Genomic DNA, 15268 nt, shown 5'->3' with positions numbered 1-15268 from the left:
TCTATAAAATTATCCGGCATCCATCTGCCTGTCCAGTATTAAAAAGCATTCTAGACAACTATGTTCCCAGTTTGTCATTGCGATCCATACCATAAACTCCTGTCTGTCTACAAACCTAGCAAATCTGCTGGGCATTGTCTGTACTCATACAAAGTTGCTAAGGCCTGGAACGCCTTACCTGTATCCATCAGGTCTATACTTTCCCTCACAGCTTTCAAAACCACTCTGAAAGACTTCCAAGCTAAAATCTGCCTCTACTCTTGCTCAAAACCAGGATAAACTATATCCCAAAATGTGAACAAGTACCTTTTTATTCCTTGTACCTCCTTACACTCCCTTCTTCACTTACTTCCTTACTGTTATGAAATTCTCTTTCCTGACTTTCTCTCTAAATATACCATAAGCCTGTTTTCCCTCACTTCGTACTGCAGTTCTTGTTTCTATTAGACTAACTTACATTTAATTTGTCTATAAACTGTCTAAAATGTCTCTAAATATTAAATTATTGTTGTATACCTTGTATAGATTCTTAACCTATTTTTTTTATATTATGTTTAATTTGTTATAATTATTTAAACTGCAGAAACCTGGTTAGAATTCTAAACTTCAAATGAGAAGAAAAAGAAACAGAAAAGATGGAAATGTATACTGAGAGTTAAGATAACCTTGTACAAAGCCTAATGATATTTCTTTTGAGTTAAAACATGAGAACTGTAAAGAAAATGTGGAGGGTTTTATGCACCATGATCATAACGAACAGGAATTAGAAAGAATGAATAAGGTGGGTATAATAACTAGTACTAAAGAATACTGGTATGAGTCAGTGTCTTTATTTGTAGTACCCTTCTACCTTATTACAGACTGCACCTGAAGATACTGAAGTTGGCTGACCTCCAAGTAAGCCAAATAAGCTTAAAAAAAGCACAATACAAATATAACATTTTGATCAGAGGTAAGAAAGATATAGCTAGAGCACCCATATTTTCAGTTACAAACTGATTTATTGTACTGCATAAGTAAGAAGAAAAAGGATGTAGTACATCAGCTATTATGCCCAAGCCTTCAGGAAATCTAGTGATGATGCTGGCACACTGTCAAGAACTGGGAGGACACCTAAGAAAGGACAAGGCTAAAGTACAGCTCCTAGCATGGTTTTATTTTTCAGGGATAATGAAAGACTTTGAAAAATTCTTTGCCAAGTGTTGTTAATGCTAGACGACAGCACCTCACCTAGGCTTTAAATATCCTTTGATTCCAATGCCTATCACAGAGGTGTAATCTGAATATATTGGGGTGGACATTTTTGGGCCACTGGTAAAACCCAGCAATGTTTTTCAATACATCTTGGTTCATAGTTTCATAGGTGTGTACTAGGCTAATGGCCCTGCACCCTTTACAAGCCTAGCCCATAAAAGTGCCCTGGCATCGTGCCGCCCGACGTTAGTTCCCAGTGCTTCTATCAAGTAGAGCCACTGGAGTGATCCCTGGGGTGAACTTTCTATTACCCATCCACTCATCAAGATTTGTCTTGAAGAGGGACAGCAAAGTGCTTTGCTTGACATGTATGGGAAGTCTATTCCAGAGCATGGGCAGTCTCTGGGTAAATAACCTGTCCCTCCAGCATGTTCTGTTGATTGTGGTAATGAGGATGAGGTCTCTGGAGCTTGTGGTGTGGAGGGATTGGGATTTCTGTAGATGTAGCATTTCTAACAGAGCTGGGTCAGATGTGACTTTGTAAGTCAAGCAGAGATCGCATCTAAGTAGGCAATATGAGACAGAAAATACCTGGAGTCTTTTGAGTCTGTCCGTGTAGGACATGTGTTTAATGCCTAGGATTCTGTTCGTGAGGTACTTCTGTGGCCTCTCCAGCTGTTGCAGATGTCTAGTGAGGACATGCCAAATGGGCATTATACTCAATGATTGGTCTAATGAGGGAAGAGTAGAGAAAGACAATGACCTCTTTCTTCCTTGATGCAAAACCCTTGGTAATGAGATGTGCCACAAAGAAGGACTTTCTGACCACAGTAGTAATGTGGTGGTCGAAGGAGAGGTTGCTGTCAACCTGCATCCCCAGATCTCTTATAACACCTTCAGTGTTCATTGGGCTCACATTGATGTGGTAATTAGTGGGAACTGAGTTTTTACCAAAGGGGATGATGACGCATTTTTTAGCATTAAGCTTAAGGCCATGGTTTCGACACCAGTCATTGGTCTCAGTGAGGCCTTTCTGTAGGATGTCTGCATCACTTGGTGAGTTAATAATGGCTCCCAGCTTGCAGTCATCTGTGAACTTGGTCAGCCAGAGTCCCTTTGTGTTTGGCTGGACTTCTGAGAAGCAGATGCGGAATAGGAGAGGACCCAGGATCAATCCCTGTGGTACTCCACTAGTGTCTGTTCAGCGGTCTGACTTGGAGTCTGCTACTTTCACACTGTGTGTTCTATCTGTGAGCCAATTTGCAACCCACCTAGTGATATATGGGTTGATGCCTAGTTTGGTGAGTTTATCAATAATTCCCGAGTGAGGAATAGTATCAAAGGCCTTGGCCAGATCAAGGTGGCTATTATATAGTATGAAACTAATCACAGTAAAGTCATCTCCGTATGGAAGGTTATTGTTAAATCTATAGCTGGAGAATTAGACTGATCATTTTTCAGAGTGAGGGATATCTAAGGAAGTAGACAGCTGGCCAGGGAACTCCATTTATGTTGGAATAATGCACCAAATATACCAGCATTTTAAGGTCAGGCAATTAAAATCTCAGTGCTCCATCCCCAGACACATGGGTTATTGGAGCATTTTAACTGAATATTAAAATCCATGCTAAGAAAAGGTTTTGAGGAGGATGATAAAAGCATATACTGGTTACTACCTCTCTTTTGCCATTAGAGAAGAGTCACAAGCCTCAATGAAGTTCAGTCATTTTGAATTAATAATTGGCAGGCCCTCCTCATGGACTGTTACATATTGCCAAAAAAACTTGAAAATAAGAGTAAACCTCATTTAAAATTTAAAATAAAAACATTACTAACGTACAAAACAGGATGAAAGTAGTGGTACCCAATGTACATGAGCACAATGAAAGAACTCAGGCTACACATTATTGGGTTTATAATAGAAATGCAATGACCAGGAAATTCAAAGCTGGAGACCAGTTGATAGTTTTATTACCTTCCACAGTAAACACATTTTTGGATAAATAGAAGGGTCCATTTAAAATAACCAAAGAATTAAATGATGTAAACTACAGTGTTAGACTGGAAAGGAAAGACCAGAGCATACATGCCTATCAGTGATCTGAAACTGAAAAGAAGTACAAGCCTCTATAGTCAACTTAAAGGCAGAAACTCGTAGAATGGTCAACAAAGAAAAATGACTTCTGTCCCTCCCATGCAGTTTGATGACACATTATGTAAGCCACAGGTAAATGTGATTGGGGAGTTTCCGTTAAGAAGCAAAGACAATTTGAATTAATAACTAGTAGAACAAATATGATTCAACAGCATGTTGAGAAGATTTCAGGAGAAAAGGTGAGCAGGGTTTAACATAAAACCTTACAGAAAACCAGAGCCACAGAGAGAGGCTGTGCAAGAGAAGTTAAAAAATGCTTAACATGGTGTTGCACGGGTCAAAAAGGTAATGGAACAACCCTGTAGTGTTAGTCCCAAAACCTGATAGAACAATCAAGTTCTGCAATGATTTTTGGAAGCTGAACAGCATTTCAGAATTTGACAGTTACGCAGTGTTTGTGTAGACAAACTAAGAATGGTTGGAGAAGGCAAGATTCCTGACCACAACTGACAAAGTGATACTGGTAAATCCCTCTAACTGCTGAAACCAGGGAAAAGACATTATTTTCAACCCCAGAGGACTTCTTCCAGTATTCTGTCTTTCATTTTGGGCTACACATGTCCTTGTGAACTTTCAAAGATTAATGAACTGAATTCTTAAGAACCACATTAAAAGCGTTGCCACTTACCTAGACAATGCAGTAATACACTCTGAGAGATTGTGACTCCCATCTAGCTAAGATATGGGCTTTTGTAGACTCTGTGAGATAAGCCAGGCTGACAGTCTATGAATCCAAGAACATGTTAGCCTTGTCAGTGGTGAAATATTTATGACACATAATAGGAAAAGCAATTGGTAGGACCCAGAAAAAAAGGTGAGTCACTAAGAAACAAGTTAGGGCATTATTGATATAATTTGGGTGCTGTCAGAAATTTGGACTTCTTTTGCATCTATAGCATTTTTTTTTTACAGATTTAACAAAGGAAAAATGTTTCTTTAAGTAAAATGGTCACTGGAAGTAGACACATCTTTTCAACAGTTGGAAGGAAGCAATATACTCAGAACCTATTTTTGGCATCAGAAGATTTCAGTAAGCCCTTCACAGTTTATGCACACACATTAGATGTAGATAGAGGGGCAGTGCTTTTGAAAGGCGAACACCCTGTCTGCTGTTTAAGCTTCAGTCTAAGCAAAACAGAGATCTGGTATTCCACTGCTTGGCAGAGAATTTACCTTGGTCACAGGCCTCGTCATCCTAATGTGGCTACATAAGTAACAGGGTTCCTACAATGCAAATAGCTTGTCTAAGGTTTGTCACATCACATATAGTTGGTCAGATATGACGCGGTGTGGCAATTCTTGCCTTATCATGTGTCAAGGTGTTGTAAAACTGAAGTGGCATGATGTAAATAACACTGATGTAAACAGAATATTTTAAATAGTGTAAATACTATTGTTTATTTAAGACAGACACATTTTTTTGCATAAGCTACATAGGCTTCCCAAAGGAAATGTTATTAATGAGCATTAATTCCTTTGAAATGGTGTAGAAAAGGAATATTGTGGCCCTAATAGGAAGAGAAGATAGCCTCCTGTGAGGAGTTTGTGCCTGGCACTGTGGTTCTGGGGAGTGTGTTTCAACAAAGGACAGGATATTCCAGAATAATCTGAAGAAACCTGGATATTGTTTACTAGAAATCCAGAGCGAAGGAAGTAAACTGATTGAAAGCACCTTTGGAATATGTTAAAACTGGTTTAATAGGCTAGTTTTTTCTTTGTGAGACTAGCTGAACAGGTCCATTTCATAGCTTATTTCCTTTCACCTGTAAGTACAAGATAAATCTGCACCTCTAAAACTTTCCTTCTGTTCAATAAACCTTTTATTCTTTGGACTGATCGTTTCTGTTGCATGATTTATACCAGTTTCTCTTTGACCTTGTCTACAATTGGAACTACTTTGGCTTCTGCTCTGATATCGATATTTCTTTTTCTGTCCCACAGTATTCATCCTACCACCTGTCTCATGCACTTCATCCCCTTTACCTGTATCTTCAGCTTCTCTGCCTTTGCTGCCCAGGTTTCTGTAGCATACTGTAGTACTGGTCACACCACTGTTTTGTACATCTTACCTTCCAGCTTGACATTCTGTGCCATTTGGCTACAGCCCTTCTAATTCCAGCTTTGACTTCCTTATTCAGACTTCCCTTTACTTCATCCACCCCTCCCAGGTATTTGAAGCTGTTAACCTGTTGTACTATTTTCCCTTTAATCTCAATTCTCAGCTTCTTCTGACTTCCCCCATTTCCTGCTACTATAATTGTCTTACCTGCACTTAGTTTCATACCATGTCCCTTCAGTTTTGCATTCCATTCCATTATCCTTTGCTAATAGTTCAGAGTCTGCCTGTAATGTCACATCATCTGCATACAGCATCTTTGTTGATCTGTCCCCTCCAACTTGTGTGCTAATGTAATTCATCACCAGTATGAACAGCAGTGGGATCAGAGCTGAACTGTGATGCACACTCACTCCCACTGGGAACCTCTCAGAGTCTGAATACTGTTTTTACTTGTGTCATTCAGCCATTGTACACAGTCTAAACTATTTCTACCAATGTTTCTGGGACATTGAACCGTCACAGGACTGCCCAAAATCAGCTTTTTGGGACCATGTCATATGCTTCCTCTAAGTCTAGGAATGTCCAGTTGGACTCTTTCCTCATCTCTGGCTTCTTATCAGCTATCTGCCTGACTGCAAACATCAAGTTAGTTGTGTACTCTTTCATCATCTCTGGCTTCTTCTCAGCTATCTGCCTCACTGCAAGCATCAAGTCAGTTGTACTAGATCCTTATCTGAATCCAAACAATGCATCACCCATCTTACTTTCTACTGCTGAGTGTATGCATTTATCAATCACCATCTCCAGAACTTTCATGCAGTGTGAAAGGAGTTTGATACATCTGTATTGCCCACAGTAATTAATGTCCCTTCTGTTTTTTTTTATATTGGCACTAGTATCTTTATTCTCCAATCATCTGAGATACTCATTTCTCCCCATACTGCTGTGAGTACCCTCTTGAGCCAATTCTCTCCTAACTTGCCCAACATCTTGATCATATTTGCCTTAAACTCATCTGAGTCTGCTGCTTTACCTGACTTCATTTTCCTTTGTACTGTCTTTAGTTATTTTCTCATCTTCTTTCACTGTAGGCTCTGTCTGGGGCAGTACAGCTTTTGTGAGATTTTCTTTATTCAGAAGCTGCTGGATGAACTCTTATCTGCCTTTGATATCCCATGGACTAGTCAGCAGGTTGTTGCTGGCATCTCTCATGAAGGGTATTAGATAACGCTCTTCTTTAATTTACTGTCTTTGCCTTGCAACCTGATAAAGGTTATTTGTGCATCTACTGAGTCACATTCCAGAAGCTGGTAGAGTGTCTCTGATGCCTTGTTCTTCACTATTGCAGGTACTCTCTTAGCCTCTTTGTTAGCCAACCAGTATGCCTTCTTATCCTGGTACATATTTTCTCTCTCCCACTTCTTCCTGCACTTCTCCTTTCTTTTGGAGACTTCCTGGATTTCAACATTCCACCAACAGCTTTTCTTATGTACTTTATTTCTATAGCTGTCTCAGACACATATCTGTTCTATAGTATTCAAACATGCTGTTTTAAGGCACTGCTATTTTTCTTCATAAGTAAATACTAGGCTAGCTGCCCTTGTGGGCCATTTTAAGCCTAACCATTTTCCATTTCAAAGGTGAGAATCAAACCTTGTGAATGTGAGATAAACACCTTAACCATTATGCCAACCCCCAACCCTACAATTTCAGTGCTACATAATTTCTCTTCTTTCTGAGGTGCTAGAGCTCTGAGTATTTCCTTGAACTGTTGTACTTTCTCTCCAGTTAACTTCCAGGTCTTCAGCCTAGCCTCTGGTGACCTTAGAACCTTCTATGACCACTGCTTTCGGTTGATTGTGGCAACCGGTAGTTTATGCTGTGGGCTGACAATTTCACTGGGGCTGACTTTGCAATTAATGATTCTACCCCAATGCCCTTTCCTTTCTAGGAGTAAGTCTATCTGAGTTGCATGTTAGCCATTGTTGTGTGATCTTGAGACTGTCTGCCTTACTGAACCATGTGTTGGCCACCATCAAGCCATTTGCCAGACAAAATTCTAGAATGGCGTCTCCTTTATTCCTGTTGTCCCACCAATGTAGACCCTCATAGTCCTCATATCCTGCCCTGTCTGTCACAATATGTGCCTTTAGGTCCCCATTATCAACGCCTACTCATGTTGTCTTGCTTCATCTAGTAGGTCCTGCAAGTGCTGCTTGAATACATTATCTTTCTCAATATAATTACACTTTTCTATCCCCTGTGTAATTATTAGATCATCTGTTTATCATATTTCATCTCTGTTCAGTTTATAATTCCAGTAAGTTCTGCTTATCTCTAGTTTCAAAATTACTTGTCCATTTTTCTAGCTGTAATACAGAAATAATCATCTCTGTTCAGTTTATACTTACAGTCAGTTCTCCTCTATCTAATGTTTGAAAATGTGTACCTATTTTCTTAGTTGTGGTAAGAAAAATAATCCCCTTGCAAAGTCTTTCTTTTGCTCTCATACGTTTGCAATATCTTCAGGTGAGACATTAAACCAAGGCCCTGTCTACCTTAGTGATAGTTCAGGTGTATGTAAAAGATTATAAAATACTTAATGAAGAGTAGAAAAAGTTCCCTGGTACCCTGGCCAAATTTCCCCTAATCAGTATGGGTACCACCCTGGGTCTCTCCTGAAAAAATGGCCATTGGCCTAGCAGAATTTAACCTAGCCAACAAAGTGTAAATAAATTAATACAAAGGTTTTTTTCTCTTTCAGTACTCCTAAGCACATCTCATTTGAGCTTCACCCTTCTGTCGTTCACTAGCAAACATTTATCACCAGCACATACAATCCTCCTTGGATGCATTATTATACTTCTGACTACTTTCACATACATATTATTTTCCTAACATTGTCTACAGTGAGTCAGCCTAAAGAGAAAAGACTAAGTAATGATCCTTTTCACCTCTTTTCATTGAGGAAAAAAAATATCTTCTTTTCACTAACATCTGCTTATAGACCTGCCATATACTTTAATTTCTCTAACTCTTTTTTCTAACCCTAATTCATCTAACTTAAAACAGATAACCTAAACATGATTTTCTTCTCAATCAAATTATGTGTACCCTTCTCAAACCACCCCTCAATACCTGTAAATAATCTAAGCTATTTGGTCCTAAGACACACACAAATGATGCTGATAAATTTCCTCAACAGGAACTACAGCAAACCCTTTCAATGTTAAGTTAAAATCAGTATTCAACAAACACGTTGCCTGACAACTGTATGTATATGTCCATTGCCTCTTTCTTTTTAAGGAGAACAAAAATCCCTTTTTAAAAGTCCTTTCAACCTCATAATATCACTGAAAATATATTAGAAACTCCTTTCTCATTAATCCTCAGAATCCCATGAAAATCATGTGATGTAGCCCATCACAATCTGGAACTTTTCATTCTCTCCTCTGTAACTTTCCACCTTTTCTTCCCTAACCACAGTATAAATTACACTTATTTTATAACTGACCTCATCTAACAATTCACCTCTGCCACAACATTTATTAATTTTAATTTGGCTAGTCCTACTTTCTACTTTGTGTTACTGTATACATTTACACTTCTTTCTTTTAGAAATATCTTGACTGAGGGGCATGGCCAAGATGGATAACTGAGAGCAGTAAATGGTGAAAGCTCTGTGACTGAAAACTTTTCTCTGACAGAAAATGTAATTGGAAAAGTAAAATTTGAAGATACTTGCTAGATAATTTTATTCATTAATAGTCAGAAAAAAGATTTATAGCATCAAGTTCTTCAAAAGCAATAGTTTTTTTTCTTTCAGAATTTCATCCGTTTGGTTAAGAAAGAAGAGATTTCTTCAACATGAGTCACTCAAGAAATGGTACTCGGGATTCTTGTGTTAAAAAAGACATTCAGTCAATATTATCTAATATACAGAATATATTACTTAAAATACATAAACTGGATACAAAACTAGAATGTTTCAAAGAAGAGACCAGAAAGAGGATGGAACATTTTCAAGCTGTTATGAAACAACAAGGGGCACAAATCAGCAATACGGAGGAGACTTTGAATGATCATGAAAGCAGAATAACTCCAAGTGAGACTCAGACTGAATTTCTTTTAAAGCAAAATAACTGGTTCATAGAAAAACTCGATGATTTAGAAAATAGACTGAGATGAAATAACATTAGAATTTATGGTTTACCTGAAAAGTATGAGAGAGACAATATACTAAACTTCTTAACTACCTGGCTATATTAAACATTACATCTAACTGAAACTTTATCTTTTGGAAATGAATAAGCACACAGATCCCTACAAGCACCTGCTAAGAAGAAAAGCTCACCACCACACTCAACTATAGTTAACCTCATGCCTAGCTTAGAAAAAGTTAAAATGTTAAAAGCAACATGGTCCAGACCACCTATTAAAATAGGTGAACATGTAGTCCGATTTGGCAATGACTATTCCAGTAAATTAATAAGTAAAAGAAAATCCTATTTGCCACTGATCAGGGAACTTAAAAAGATCAATATTAAAGCCACTTTGGTGTTTCCTGCAAAGATCAAATTATTCCTTTTGGAAGAAACCAAAATATTTAAGACACTGAAGGAGCCATCCACATTTAACAGCAATAAAGTCCTTAATACTGAAGAAATGGAGCTGAACAGTATATCTCTGAAGAGACAGAGTAAACTGAATTCTTGGAAAACTGCTTCTAAAACTAAAAAGCCTAAAAACAAATAGCTCTTATTCACTGACTGTTGGACTATTATTTTCTTGTATAATAGATATGCCTTTTAAGTAAAAGGTTTGTACTGGACTTTAAGCCTCAAAACATATGTGTGTCTTTGTATTTTAAGCTAAAGCATTTTTTTCATGATAAGGAATATAAAGGGTTAATTTTAGTATTTTGCTATATTTACAGTGAAAGACTTAATATATTTCATTTAACTAAACCTATAAAAGTGTTTCTAAATGTTAAATACTTTCTGTAAGAAAATGTCATATTATAAGCAATAGGACTGGTAACGTTAAAGCTATATAAGTTAAGACTTTTGATGTTATGTTGTCCCATCTAGCCTTCATTCTTGCTGGTTGGGTTCAGAACCGAGCATGGGTTCTGACTCGGCCTATTACTAAAGCTTGAGAGCTTCCACTGGCTTGAGGCTATACCCTTTTCCAACATGCTCAGGGAAGATTACCCAGATCTTGTTTGCCACTAAACTAGATTGGGTGCTTCTCACTAGGCTCAGGCTAAGTGAAAATAGTTTTTCAAAATTATTCTGTTTTTCCATAATATTTTTGGATAGTTTTTCATAGTTAGCCTTGTTATTATTATTAATCTAGTTTCCTGGGCAGTGTTTGTCGTTATTGTTGCTTACCATTATGTCCAAGGAAGGAAAATAATTGAAGCAGTCAGGCTTCATAGGTTCATAGGTAAGTACTAGGCTATCAGCCCTAGGGCCCATATAAGCCTAGCCAAAAGAGGTGCCCTGGCTTTCGTACCCAGGAAAATTATTTTCCTGTGCCCCTGTCGAGAAGAGCCACAGAAGTGATCCCTGGGGTGAATTTCCTGTTTCCCATCCAATTGTCAAGATTTCTCTTAAAGAGGGCTAATGAGGAGCTTTCCTTGACATGAATGGGTAGTCTGTTCCAGAGCATGGGAAATCTCTGGGATAGGAATCTATGCTCCCAGCATGTTCTGTTTATTGTGGTGACAAGGTTTAGGTCCCTGGAGCTTGTGGCCCAGAGAGATTTGGATTTCTTTAAATGTAGCATGTCCATCAGATCTGAGTTAGGCATGACTTTGTATGTTAGGCAGAGGTCACCTCTGAGTAGGCGATATGCAATGGAGTAGAGCTGGAGTTTTTTGAGACGGTTTGCGTATGGCATCTGTTTGAGGCCGGTAATCCTCTTAGTGAGGTATTTCTGTGGCGTTTCTAGTTGTTGTGGATGTCTTGCGAGGTACATGCCAAATGAGGTGTTGTACTCTATAATGGGTCTGATGGGAGATGAGTAGAGAGGAATGATGATCTCTCTTTTTCTGGAGGAGAACCCCTTTGTGAGGAGGTGTGCCATGTATTTCCTGACTACTGTGGTGACATGATTATCAAAGAAGAGACTACTTTCCACCTGTGTCCCAAGGTCTCTTATCACGCTTTTGGTGTTTAGTAGGCTACCACCTATGTGGTAGTTCATGGGTATGGTGTTTTTCCCAAAGGGGATGACAGTGCACTTCTTGACATTGAGCTTTAGGCATTGACGTTGACCTCAAGCATCAGTCTCAGTGAGGCCTCTTTGTAGAATGCCCACATCCTTAGGTGAATCTGTTATGGCTCCTGGTTTGCAGTCATTTGCAAACTTCATTAGTCAGAGATCAGCTGTATTAGCCTGGACATCTGAGAAGTAGATACCAAACAGGAGAGGACCCAGGACCGAACCCTGTGGTACTCCACTTGTCACTGGTCTGAAGTCGGATTTGGAGTCGGCTACTTTCACTGTGTGAGCCAGTTGGCTACACATCTTGTGACATAGGGATTTATGCCCAGTCCAATGACTTTTTCTGTAATACCAGAGAGGGGGATGGTGTTGAAAGCCTTGGTGAGGTCAGGAAAGGCTGTGTGCACCACCTTACCCTCATCTGCGGCTCTGGTGACTGCTTCAGAGAAGTCTATCAGGTTTAGGAGGCATGATCTACCTTTTACAAACCCAAACTGAGTGGGGTCCAGAGTTTGGAGGTTACCTATGTCTTTGTTTATAAGCTCTAGGATGATGCGTTCCATGGCCTTGCAGACCAGGCTCGTCAGACTAATGGGGCGGTAGTTCCCGGGGTCAGTGGTGGCACCCCCTTTGTTGAGTGGGACAACTATCACTGTGCGCCATTCCATAGGCATAAAGCCTGAAGTGAGGCTATGGTTGAACATGGTACTTAGGTGGGGTGCCAGTTCATTCTGTAGTTCATGCAAAATGCAGCCTGGGATGTTGTCTGGTCCCATGGATGCTGTGTTCTTGGTTTTGGAGAGTGTGGTCTTTATTTTTCCATGATTACAGGGGCTTTGCAATCTTCCGGTATGGAGATGGGCACTTTGGGGGGTGATGGGGGGTAAAGTTTGCATTGAATCTGTCTGCCAGGATGTTGGCAATATCAGTTGCTTCAGTAAATCTAGTGCCATTGTGCTGTAGCTCGGAGCAGATCTGAGTGTTGCCATTGAGATTCTTAACATAGCTGTAGAAAGCTTTGTGGTTGTCTTTAGAATCCATGGCAATTTTATTTTCGTAACTAGCTTTGGAGGATTTTGAGGGATCTCAGCTTCTTACTGAGGCTGACCAGGGAGTTCCTGCAGTCATCAGATTTTACCCTTTTTTGCAAGTTTCTTCCTTCTGTTGTAAAGTTTGTTTATGGCAGGGGACCACCAGATTGTCTTCCTTTTTTTGGAGGATAGCATCTTGGTTCTTTTGGGGATAGCACGGTCCATGCACTCGTGTATGTGCTTATACAGTGTATTTCAAAAAGTGTGATTCCTGTTCACAAAAAATGTCATTAACCGACAGGCGCACTAGTTGTAGCTACTGTTTGGGTGCAGTACTTCTTCAAGACTTATGCTCCATTTGTCACAGTTTTAGTTCCAGGGTCTTGCTGGAATGCAAAATCAAGTTTATAGTCAGGGGGTTGCTTAAAGTTCCTCTTTCTGAGGCACTAGAAGGGAACCAGACCTTCTCCAAATCTTCTCAATCTCCAAAATCGAATAAGTCAATTAAAAGAGTGTCTTCTTTGGCTCCTACTTCTGAGCCAGTAAAGAAGCTAGCTAAAGACACGGCTTCAGACCCTAAGTCTTTCATGCCCGAAAAGACAATTCCTTCAGTTCCACCAGTTTCTTTGAAACCAACTAGGAGCCATAGATGGAGCCGGTCTCCAACCTTGGAGCTGGTCTCCTCAATTCCACAGTCACCTATTTTGCAGTTGGTGGCTGAAAGCGTCAAATCCTCGACCCTGTCCTCTCGATCCTCCAGGAGTCTGTCAGATGATGACATGGAGTGGGTGTTCAGGAGGTTGCTTTGGACTCTGGCTCTGCCAAGATCCTTTCAAGTCCAGCCCAGAAGGAATCAGAATCGACAACTGCCACTGACCCTTCTTCTATTCCTCCTCCAACCCGAGTGGTTTCGGAGCCAGAGTGCTTGGATGTGTTTGTGGTGGAATCGTCAGGTCCAAGACCTACCCCAGATTTTTCAGTCCCAACATCTGCTCTGACCTCTTCAGTGCCATCTTCTGTCGAAGGGTCTGGGAGCCGACGCTCCCCCGTCAGGTCCAGGGAGGAGAGTCAGATCAGACCTTTGTCAGATCTGAATTTGCCTCTCTGGGCATTGGCGGTGGTGAGTTTGGCATTTACATCAGCCTCGGAGCCCACCTCCTTGGTACAGGAGAAGTCTCCTGGCTCTTTGGCACTGGAAGCTCCCTTGGGCCTGGGTCATGGTGCCTTTGAGGCCATAAGAAGTGTGCTGTAACCCCTGATGGCTCCATTCTTGGATCCAAGCACTCTTAGGTTCATAGGTAGGTACTAGGCTATTGGCAGTAGTGCCTATATAAGCCTAGCCAAATGGTACTCTGGCTTTTGCCACCCAAGAAAATTATTTTACTGTGCCCCTGTCAAACAGAGCCACACAAGTGATCCCCGGGGTGAATTTCCTATCCCCATCCAATCATTAAGATTTTTCTTGAAGAGTGATAATGAGGAGGTTTGTTTGATATAGATAGGTAGTTTGTTCCAGAGTATGGGAAGTCTCTGAGACAGGAATCTATCCCTCCAGCATGTTCTGTTTATTGTGGTGACAAGGTTTAGGTCCCTAGAGTGTGTAGCTCGGAGGGATTGGGATTTCTTTATGTGGAGCATGTCCAACAGCTCTGGGTTTGACATAGCTTTGTATGTTAGGCAGAGATCACCTCTGAGTAGGCGATATGTGGCAGAGTAAAGCTGGAGTTTTTTGAGACGGTCTGCGTAGGGCATCTGTTTGAGGCCAGTAATCCTCTTTGTGAGGTATTTCTGTGGCCTTTCCAGTTGTTGTAGATGTCCTGTGAGGTACATACCAAAAGGGGCGTTGTACTCTATAATGGGTCTAATGAGTGATGAGTAGAGGAGAAAAATTACCTCTTTTTTCCTGGATGAGAAACCTTTTGTGATGAGGTGTGCCACGTAGAAGGATTTCCTGACTACTGTGGCAATGTGATTATCAAAGGAGAGACTACTGTCCACCTGTGTCCCAGGGTCTCTTATCACACTTTCAGTGTTAAGTAGACTACCGCCTATGTGGTAGTTCATGGGTACCGAGTTTTTAGCAAAAGGGATGACAATGCACTTTTTGGCATTGAGCTTGAGGTCATGGCTTTGACACCAGGCATCTGTCTCAGTGAGGCCCTTTTGTAGGATATCCACATTGTTAGGAGATTTGATTATGGCTCCTAGTTTGCAGTCATCTGCGAACTTTGTTAGCCAAAGACCTTCTGTGTTAGCCTGTACTTCAGAGAAGTAGATACCAAACAGGAGAGGACCTAGGACTGAACCTTGTGGTACTCCACTTGTCACTGGTCTGAAGTTGGATTTAGAGTCTGCTACTTTTACAGTGTGGGTTCAGTCAGTGAGCCAGTTGGCAACCCATCTTGTGACAAAAAGTACCAGTGTCTGCCTGTCTACTATCCCTCCCCTCAGGCGTAGAGAACCAATGCCCCAGGGCACCCCATTGGGTGAGTCATTCTCTTCTGAACCTCCCCAGAGGACCCCTCTGGAGAGGTCCTTCAGAAGAGAACATGTAAGAGGAAACATCTAGACTCCCTTGAGGAGTTTGTCACTTCAGAT

The sequence above is a fragment of the Protopterus annectens genome, chromosome 9.part0 (assembly GCF_019279795.1).
Source record: "Protopterus annectens isolate FY-2018-M chromosome 9.part0, PAN1.0, whole genome shotgun sequence".
Taxonomy (NCBI): Eukaryota; Metazoa; Chordata; order Ceratodontiformes; family Protopteridae; genus Protopterus; species Protopterus annectens.
Note: the sequence above shows the minus strand (reverse complement) of the source record.